Source organism: Lucilia cuprina, chromosome 4 (assembly GCF_022045245.1).
Source record: "Lucilia cuprina isolate Lc7/37 chromosome 4, ASM2204524v1, whole genome shotgun sequence".
Taxonomy (NCBI): domain Eukaryota; kingdom Metazoa; phylum Arthropoda; class Insecta; order Diptera; family Calliphoridae; genus Lucilia; species Lucilia cuprina.
The window spans coordinates 11,976,680-11,988,417 of NC_060952.1; positions in this window are offsets into that span (position 1 = coordinate 11,976,680).

Consider the following 11,738-nt stretch of genomic DNA (forward strand, 5'->3'; position numbering starts at 1 on the left):
TAGATAGATAGATAGATAGATAGATAGATAGATAGATAGATAGATAGATTTCGGTTATTTTAAAAGAATATTTAGAGAAACTTTCTCTATGTAACCCGGGATATTGTTCGTTTTAATACAAAAACAAGTAATATTTCTACATTCGGCTGTGCCGAATCTTATATACCCTTCACCAAGTATGTTTTAAAAAACAGTTTTTATTTATTTTGTATCTCTGCACACATGTCACACATAACATACACACAAACAAATATAAACTGTAGCAGAAAGAAATATTAACCGTTGTACTGTAATACCAGCGTCAAACTGTATTACCACCCTCAAACAAATATCAGCTGTATTACCAACATATTACTGCTTGTTCTTGTTATACCCACTTACCTTCGTGAGAACAGAACAGCATGCAAACATAAAAAAATACACAGCTGAATAAAACCAAATACATCTCCACACGCACATGTACATCTTAATCCAATTCACAGTGTTGTTGTTGCTTTTTTAACAAAGCATGAAAAAAATGTGGCTCTTTTGATGAAATTTTCAGAGGTTGTCTCGGATTTTTGCTCATATCTCCGTTATTTATAGACCGATTTTGTTGATTTTAAATAGCGATCTTCTCGAAAGCATGTCTAACTGAATTATTGAAGATTCGGATCTCGCCGATATCTGGGGACCACTAAAAACTTATTTCAACAGACAGACAGAAGGACATGGCTTAATCGACTCCGCTATCTATAAGGATCCAGAATATATATACTTTATAGGGTCGAAAAATTAATTATAGAAATTACAAACGGAATGACAAACTTATATATACCCTTCTCACGAAGGTGAAGGGTATAATTAACTACAGATTAAGCTATATTTTCACTACTTACCACTTTAAAGGAACAAATTTTGATCCCATTTCAAAATAAAATTCTAAATGCAAAATCTCATATTTTTTTGTAATTTTTATTTTTCATATAATAGCAGTATTCATAAAAAATACTGAAAGAGTTTATGCTCCATGTTCACATTTTATTTATTTATCATTTTATTATTATTTTCTTTTAATATTATTATTAATTTTTTTTATACAATAGGTAAAGTACACATTTTTTTGTTTGTTTCATTTGTTGGTTTTTGTCTTTGCTATTTTCAATTTCAGTTATTTTACAGTGTTGTTCATTTCTTGTTCTGCTTTTTATTGTGGGGAGTTTTTTTTTATTTTGTTGTTTGTTAATAATTTTTTTTACACACTTTTAATTTGTTTTTTTGTTTATGTTTTAGTTTTGACTTTTTGTAATTTTAAGCGAAAAATCCTTCATTTTTAGTTCAATTTCTTAAGTCATTTTTTTTACATGAAATTATGTTTCAATAAAATGAATATTTTATAAATAAAATTTTTTTTGCAGTTTTTAGTTTCATATAAAATAAAACAATAAATACAAATACAATATAATATTTAAATAGCACACATAATACATAATAATAATGAATACGCAATTTTTGTAATAAGTTTTGTGTGTTTTTTTTTTACAAAACTTAAATAAGTTCAAAATTATTATGTGTCTTAATTTTCAAAAATTTTGCTAATAATTTGATTTTTTTTTATAAGTTTACAATCAATAATAATAATTAATTTGTGTTTTAGATAAATTATAAATTTTGTTTAAAGTTTAAGGTTTTTTATTTATATAAATTTCTTTAGTTTTAAATACAATTTTGTAGAGTTATTTTTTTTTTAATAAATTTTGAATTTTTTTTGATTATATTTTTTTGGGAAACCCACTTAAAATGCAATGATTTTGTAAAGTGTTGTTTTGTGTTTAATATTTTTTTGTTTGTTTTTTATTACACACATCAAATTAAAGTATAATTTATAGTTTATATGTATGTATGTATATTCCAAAATTTAATTTGTCTAAATTTATAAATTTTCTTAAATTTTAATCGTATACGCCTGAAAGTTTAATATATTTCTTTTTTTTTACATATTTTTACAACATTTACTTTAGTTTATTATAATTTATTTAAGTTTAGCCAAAATGTATGTTTTTGTTAAAAAAAAAAAAATTATTTTTTATTTTTGTTTGATTTTCCCCAAAAATGTGTTTATTTACAATTTTATTTAGTTTTTGTGTCAAAATGTGTTTTTTTAATATCTTCCTTAGACCTTGATATATATTTATTTTTTGTGTTTTTGATTTTAAAGATATGAATGTAATTTGGTTTCAGCATTTTGTTTTTTTTTTTCAAATTAATGTTTAAATCCTGGTTGTTGTGATTTTTTTGTATATTTTTTTGTTAAATAGTTTTCTTTTTTTTATCGTGTCTATTTCAAAAAATGTTTTGTTATTTTTCTTTCTTAATATTTCTTACTTTTGGTCCCTGAATAATAAGTATTTTTTGTTGTTTGTTTATGGTTTTTTTAGTCAAAAATAAATCTTACTTTTTGTTTTAAACTATGTTTTATTGTTCAAAATTTTTACAGTCATTTTTTTTAGTTAAATATAATTTAAAAAAATTTTATTTGAAGAACATTTATAAATAAGGCAGGATGTTTGAGTTAGAGTTAAAATTTTGTAAAGTTTTTATTATATTGATAACTTTAGTTTTCTTATTGCTTTTTATCCAAAAAGAGCTTTCCCGAAAATCTAAAAAGTTTAGAATTATTCATATCTTATTATTAGATTTTAATAATTGTCCAATTCACAATCGGTATTGTACGGTTATATCGTAGAATGTCGTAATAATAACCTACACCACTTTAGTGGGGAGGGTATATTGAGTTTGTGCTAATGTTTGTAACATAGTAAAATATTCGTCCTATATCCATCTTAAAGTATACCAGTCGGAATCGTTTCTGAGTCGATTAAGCTATGTCCGTCCGTCCGTCCGTCTGGCTGTCTGTCTGTCCATGTAAACCTTGTGAGCAAGGTACAGGCCGCAATTTTTAAGATAATTGGATGAAATTTGGCAGGTGAAAAAATGGACCGATTTCAAAGATTTTCAATAAGCCTAGACTTTAAGCCACGTATGGTTCAAATTTTATAAATATATATCGAAAATTTCATTAATATATCTCGAAACATGTCTTAATCGATTCAGGAAATGATTCTGAACTGATCTTTATGCCTTAAGGTGACTTATGTTTTTGTGCGTTACGAACATCAACAAAAACGCAAAATGTCCTCCCCATTATAGTGTAGTGTAATTTATACAAATTCCCAAGAATTTGAAGCCAATAATGATTTTTTCATTTGTCCAATTCACAATTGGCATCGTATAGTTTTATGTGGTATGAATGTATGATAACTTTCAGCAATGAGTATTTTTACAATTTGTTGACATAAAAGGAATTTTCTGTTAAGGGATTTATGTTTACATTAAATTTATTTATGCAGAATTTTATCATGATACTAGTTTTTAAACAATAGTATCATGACTGCTGCCGGTCCACACAGGGAGAAACTTTTGTTAAGACACTTGTTGAGACACTTGTTAAGACACTAACGAAATGAGTTTCCACAAGAGTTTACAATCGTGCAGTTGCTTTCAAGTGCTGGTAGCTAACTGTCGATCCATACTAGGAAACTTTTTTTTGAAAACTTTTGATTATGCGTGAGAGTACGGAGTTTCCCGTTCTCGGAAACTTGTTTTGTTTTATTAAACCTGGTTCACACTGGAAAACTTTTGTTGAGAAACTTTTGATTTTGTGTGTGAGAGAAAAATATGGTTGATATTTCTTTTTCTCACACATAAAAATCAAAGTTTCCCAGTGTGAAGCAGGTCTTATTCTTTTCATTCGTACAACAACAAATCAATGCAATAAACACATAGTTTCTGAAACCAAAGTTTCTATGTGTGGACACTAAGGAGAGAATTAAGAAAAATTTTCTCAACAAAAGTTTTCTAGTGTGGACGAGGTCTAAGGAAACTTTGTTTGGATTAAATTATTAATGGATTTCACTGCTTTGAATACAAATTTTAATTGATGTGATTAAAAAAATAATACTAAATATGTATTATTTCAGTTTCAGTTTCGATATAATTGAAACATTTATTCAACTTTATTAAAGTTTAAACTCTTCAATTACTTCCTTTTTCCACCTTATTTATGAATTTTCTTCAAATATTTTGTAGTTTTTGTTTGTTTTAGTTTTATTAAATTAAAATCTATCAAAAGCTTTAAGTGGGTTATTGTTTTTTTAAAAAAAAATATATATTAGTTGTAGTTTCAAAAAAGTTGATTTTTTTTTTTTAAATATATTATCAAAAATAGTTGTTGAAAAAAAAAAAAACTCAAATTTAATTTAAAAAAATAAATAAAATTAAAAAATAAAAAAAAATTCACAATAAAAACAATTACCAAAAAAAATTTAGTTGTCATTATATGTTTGTTGTTAGGTCTATTATTTTGGTTTTAAGAATTTTTTTCTATTTAATGCTTTGTCTATTGTATTTGTTGTTATTTTTTATACCTTTTTATTGTTGTTGTTGTTCTTGTTTTATTGCTTAGGAGCCAATTATAATTATGTGAATATGGAGCAAATAATGACAGTGTTAATTTCAAAGTTTTATATATAAATGTAACGGTTTATTTTTCAATAATTTTGGGTGCACAATTTTGAGAAGGACTATGTTATAGTAATTGTTATTTTTATATAACACTATATATATATTTATTTTAGAATACTTTCTAATTCTCAGGACGTTTTTCTTTAGAAAGAAGTAGAACCGATTTCTAATTCTGCAACAAGATTTTGATTTTATTATCCTCCATGACTCCAAGGTTACGAAATGGTAATTTGTAAAGTGTGGGTCCTTATTAGATTCTAACATCTGTCTGTTAAAAAACACTATAATCCCTCCTATGAAAAGTGACTTTATGGATAAGAAATCATCTACAAAGCAAGATTTTATATCAAAATTCAATTAAAATAATGTTTGTTTACAAAATTATCTCTTTCGAAAAAACTGAAAAGTTCTATCAATAATTGACCCAAGACTGTGTAAAAAGGGTGTCTTCCTCAAATTAACTTCATATCGAAATGTGTCAAGGTTTCGACTATAAGTGTCCCTCATTTTTGGTCACCCAGTGTACTGCTTACCGTTATCTATGTACTTTTTATAACACCAACACCGCCAATATTTACTTTGGTCTATTGTTTATTTAGTTTGAATAATATATATTTTGTATTTATTTTCGTTAAATATTTTATTTTTTATATATATTTTTAAAATTTTTTGTTTTGTTTTTGTTATATTGTATTGTTGTAATTGTTGTTGCATTGTTTTATATTGCTATTGATATGGGTTTAAGAAAAAGATAAAAAGGTCAAAGTTCAAAAGTCTAGTCTATAGTCTAGTCTATAGTCTAGTCTATAGTCTAGTCTATAGTCTAGTCTATAGTCTAGTCTATAGTCTAGTCTATATTCTAGTCTATAGTCTAGTCTATAGTCTAGTCTATAGTCTAGTCTATAGTCTAGTCTATAGTCTAGTTTATAGTCTAGTTTATAGATTAGTTATTAGATTAGCGTACTCCATAAAATAGACTATAAACTATATTATAGACTTTAGAGTAGACAAAAGAATATACTATAGACCAGATTATAGACTAGAATATAGACTAAAGCCTAGTCTATAGTCCAGTCTGTAGTCACAAGTCTAGTCTATAGTCTAGTCTGTAGTCTAGTCTATAGTCTAGTCTATAGTCTAATCTATAGTCTAGTCTGTAGTCTAGTCTATAGTCTAGTCTATAGTCTAATCTATAGTCTAGTCTATAGTCTAGTCTATAGTATAGGCTATAGTCTAGTCTATAGTCTAGTCTATAGTCTAGTCTATAGTCTAGTCTATAGTCTAGTCTATAGTCTAGTCTATAGTCTAGTCTATAGTCTAGTCTATAGTCTAGTCTATAGTCTAGTCTATAGTCTAGTCTATAATCTAGTCCGTAGTGTAGTCTATAGTCTAGTCTATAGTCTAGTCTATAGTCTAGTCTATAGTCTATAGTCTAGTCTAAAGCCTAGCCTGGTCTTTAATATTGCCTATTGCCTTGTCTTGAGGCTAGTCTATATTCTATCCTATAGTCCAGTATATAGTCTAGAATCTAGTCTATAGTCTAGTATATAGTCTAGTCTATAGTCTAGTATATAGTCTAGTCTATAGTCTAGTCTATAGTCTAGTCTATGGTCTAAACTATTGTCTAATCTATAGTCTAATAGTAAGTACTATTTGAAATTAATCATTTTGCATGTATGTGCCTGACTAGAAGAGAATAAAAGAAAGAGAGAGCGTAACTTAAAATCTGTTAGTTTTTTGTGTTAGATATTGAGAGGGGTTTATTGTTGTTGTTAGGGAAAAGTGTTTGTTGGTAGTTGTGTTTAAGGAAAAGTGTTTTGTTTTGGTGTAAAACTGTAATTTAACCTAAAATAAAAGAAATAAACAAAATGAAGTTTTCTTTTTTTTGTAACTAATTTATTTATTAATAAAAAAATATGCAAATATATTTTTGTAAATTTTTAAGAATTATATTGTAAAAAATAATAAAAATTAACGAAAAAGATTAAAAATTAATAAAAATATTTTTTATATTATTATATAAAATAAAATAATAAAACAAACATCCAGTTTTTGTTTCCATACTCTGTTGACAACTTATTAAATATATTTAAATTTTTGTTTTTTTTTAATTATAATAATATATTAAAGTAAAGGTATAAATCTTAAAAAAAACTTGTTGTATAATATTGTATTTTGTTTTTTTTTATTATTATTTTATATTAAATATAAACTTAAACAATTAAAAATTCTAATTTCTTTTACTTTTCAACTATATTGTTTTAAAAATATAATAATAATAATTATAAGTTTGAAGCATAATATTTTACATATACATTAATAAAAAAAAAAACGAAACGAAAAAAATAACATAGTTAGAATTAGACAAAAAAATAAAAATTATAAAGACAAAATATGGGGAGAAAACATTAACAAAAATTAAAAAAAAAAGAAATTATATTTAGTATTTTTTATTTAAAATTAGAGTATAATATAAATTAACACAGTTTATAAATTTGATTTATAAATTTTAACTCTCGTTTTTTACTTTTTAACTAAGAGAGCTTAAAAGTTTATTATTTTTTTATAATAAAAAAATTATAGTGAAATAAAGAAAACAAATTAAAATTTTTAAAAATTTTTCTTTTGAAAAATATTTTGTTTTTATAGGTTATGTTTATATGGAACTTAATTACTATTGTTTTTTTTGTTTTGTTTTATTTATTATATGGTAAAAGTGAAACATATTTAATTTATTTGTATTTTTGTTATTATTATTTTGTGTTGTTTTGTTTTTTTAGTAATTTTAATTAAAAATTGTATTTTCCAAATAATAAAATTTAAATAAAGAATGTCTAAATATTGTACTTTTTTCAGTATTTTCTTAAATTTTTATATTTCTTTTGTGTTTTTTTCTCTTGTTTTAATAAAAATTATTATTTTTTTTCTTTTGGAAATCATAAATTTTCTAAAATATATTTCAATTTTTAGTTTTCTTACTTTTTTTGTTTTATTTTATTTTAAAAACGAGAAACATTTCTTTTTTTTTTGGTTTTATAAATAATTTATTTTAAAGTTTTAAAGTGTCTTTGTTGTTGTGTTTGTTTGTTTTACTATTGTAGTTTTTGTTCTATTTATATTTTTTTCTTTAATATTTAATTTAAAATCTATTGTAATTTATATGTTTTGTATTTATTCTGTTTAGTTGAAGCTTAATTACTATTGTTTTTATTTTTTTCCATTTTTTCTTTATATGCTGTTCTATTGTAGAGTTGTATTTTGCAAATTAATTAGAAATTATTATGGTTATGTTTTTTAGTTTTTTAATTACTATTTTTAATTAATTTTTAAAATTGTTTCTTTATATGCTATTGTTTTGCTTAACTATTGTTTGTAGTTTTGAGTTTAAGGTTTAAAAAGAAGAAAGAAAAAATGTCCTTTAAAGACAGGATTAGGTTTTGTTCTGGAAAAAATTATAGAAATTTTTCAGAATTTTTATTTCTTTAAAAAAATTTTTGTTTAAAATTATTTTTTATAGAAAAAAAATTGCTGTTTTTAGTGAACTTTTCCATAGAGAAAATATAAAGTATTTAAAGTATTGATTTTTTTCTATTGCAAAATGTTTTTTTTCCAATTACTTTTTAATATCAAAAAATCTGACAAATTTTCTATAGAAAATATTGCTGAGATTCGGATAACATTCCTATTGAAAAAAAGTTGCTGTGAATTACAAAACTTTTCTATGAAAGAAAGTTCTTGTGACTTCGAAAACTTTTCCTAAAGAAGTTGCTGAGATTTGGACAATTTTTCTTTAGATAAAGTAGATGTGTTTCAAACAACTTTGCTATAGAAAAGGTTGATTTGATTTACAAAATGTTTCTATTCCAAATGCTTTTGTGATCACAGACAAATTTTCTATAGAAAAAATTATTTAATTTATAAACTTTTCTAACAAAAAAATTACCGTGATTAAGGCAACGTTTCTATACAAAAGAAGATATGTTTTAGATAACTGTTCTATAGAAAATGTTGACTTGATTTACAAAAATGTTCTATACAAAATGTTGCTGTCATACAGAAAAATTTTCTATAGAAAAAGTTGTTATAACTTAAAAACTTTTCTAAAAAAAATTGATATGATTTAGGCAATGTTTCTATAGGAAAGAAGATGAGTTTCTGACAACTTTTCTATACAAAAGATGATGTGTTTCTGACAACTTTTCTATAGAAAAGGTAGATATGTTTCAGACAACCTTTCCATAGAAAAGGTAGATATGTTTCAGACAACTTTTCTATACAAAACATGATGTGTTTCAGAAAACTTTTCTATACAAAACATGATGTGTTTCAGAAAACTTTTCTTTGAAAAAAATTGTTGTGATCCAGATCTTATCTACTTTTTCTATAGAAAAATTTGAATTACATCTACTGCAGATAACCATTCTGTAGAAAATGTTGCTCTGATTTTTCACAGGAAAATAAAAATTTCCTATAGAAAACATTTCTGTGACTCAGAAAAGTGACTTAGAAAAGTTTTCTACACAAGTAGAAGATGTTAACTTTTCTATAGCAAAAATTTCTTTAGAAAAAGTAGATAAGATTTTGATCATTTCTATACAAAAAGTAAATATGTTTCAGACATATTTTCTATAGAAAAATTAATAGATTTCTATATATTGATTTAGATAACTTCTCTAGGGAAAATGTTGCTATTCTTCAGATAAGTTTCTATAAGTTACTTTTCTAAACAAAAATTAGAAATTTTTCAGCCAATTTTCTATAAAAAAAGTAAATGTGATTCAGATATATTTTCTATAGAAAAATATGCTGTGATTTAGAAAACTTTTCTTTACTAAAAGTAGATGTAAAATCACATAAGCTTCTTTTCTATAAAAAAAAAATTATGATTCGATCTATTTTCTCATGGAAGAATTTATTAAGATATTTTTTTCTCTATAGAAAAATTTTTTATAGCAAAAATTCTTAAAGAAAAACTTAAAATTTTTAATTCTCAAAAGAAAAACCTGTCTTTATAAGTTGTATTTTTATATTATTTGGTTTTTTTTTTTTTTGAAATAAAAATATTTCCTCGAAATATGAATAAATTGTTTACTGTTGATTGTATAACAGTTTAAGTATAACAGTCAAAATATGTTTTCTTTTTTTGAATTGAATTAAAATGTAAATTAAAACTGGAAAATAAAAAAAAATAAAAATTAAAAAATTAAAAAAAAATTGTTGATTTTTTGTTTTATTATTGTTGTTGTTGTTGTTATTGTATTACTGGCTATTGTTTGTTTTAATTGTGAAAGAATTTTTGTTATTGGATATTTTGTTTTCAATTATGTAGTTTGAAATTGTTGGTTTTAAGATAAAAACTATGGTTAAATTGTTAATATTTAATTGAATCTTTGCTGGTTATAACTATTGTTGTTGTTGTGGTTTTTGTTGTTGTATTTGGTATATATTTTTTTAATTATATTTTAGGGGATTTATAGGTTTAAAATGGCTGCTGTTTAAGGGAGGGGTTTGTGTGGGCTGGGCTTATGGTTTGTAGGGTGGATGGGTCCTTAAACAATTTGCATTAATTATTTAAGATCTATTGTTAATTATGTGGTAAATTGTAGAGGTTTTAGTACTATTGTAGGTTAATTCTGGATTTGTTTTTGTTATTTTGTTTTAAATTTTTTATTATTTTATTGTTTATATGTATGTGTATGCAATGTCTATTGTTTAAGCTAATTAATTAATTTTTGTTTTATTTCTTGGTAGTAATTAACAAAAATTTCGGTTTTATTTCATTTGTTTTGTTTTTTTAATTGTTGTAATTGTTGTAAGTAGTAAGAACAAAAATTTAAAATACATATACATACATAATGTTAAAAAATTCAAATTATTATTATTATTTTTTATCTAAACAAAAAAATCAACAATCGACTGTTTTGTTTTTATGTTATTGCTTGTTTGTTGTTGTTGTTTTTTTATAAATTTCTTTAGGCATTATTGTTTTTTTTTTGGTTTGTAACAAAATTATAACTGTTATATTTGTTGTTTCAAAAAAAGAAATCTTTTTTTGTTTATTATTTTAGCTGTTTGTTGTTGTTGTTTTATTGTAATTGTTATTCAATATTAACTGGGCTATTGGTTTGTTGTTGTGGCTGGTTTTTTGTAAAAAAAATGTTCATTGCAAAACTTAAAACAAACATTTGGGATTACATAAGAGGTAATTTATCTCAGATATTCTAAGAAACTTATTAGTATAACAGTTTAAGAAAAAGTTTTAATTCTGCAAGTATAACAGTTTCACAATAATGTCTTAATTCTGCAAGTATAACAGTTTCACAAGAATATTTCTTTCAAAACGTTGTAAACATACAGAAATACATACATACATACATACATACATACATACATACATACATACATACATACATACATACATACATACATACATACATACATACATACATACATACATACATACATACATACATACATACATACATACATACATAAATACATACATACATACATATATACATACATACATACATACATACATACATACATACATACATACATACATACATACATACATACGTACATACATACATACATACATACATACATAAATACATACGTACATACATACGTACGTACATACATACATACATACATACATACATACATACATACATACATACATAAATACATACGTATATACATACATTCATACATACATAAATACATACATACATACATACATACATACATACATACATACATACATACATACATACATAAGTACTTTCTGTTTTCTGTATCAAAATGAAAACTGTTATACGTTCTATTTTAATATTAATAATTTCTAACAGTTTGTAAAATCTAACGTTATAAATGTTATACTTATTTTGAAACTGTTATACTTTATTTGTGTTGAAAGTGTGCGATTGATTTTGTTCCTTCCTCATGTAATCCCAATTGTTGTTTAAATTGTTTTTGTTGTTGCTGTTGTTCTATATTAAAGTGCATTGGGCTATTGTTGTTGTTATTTGCTGTGGATGTGGTAGTAGTTGTTGTTTTATTGCTGTTTTTATATTGTTATGGTGAATTGTATAGTTCTATTGCTATTGTTCTTGTTGTTGTTATTTCTTTGTTAGCATTACAGTATAACAGAAATTTGTTAAAACGTTTAG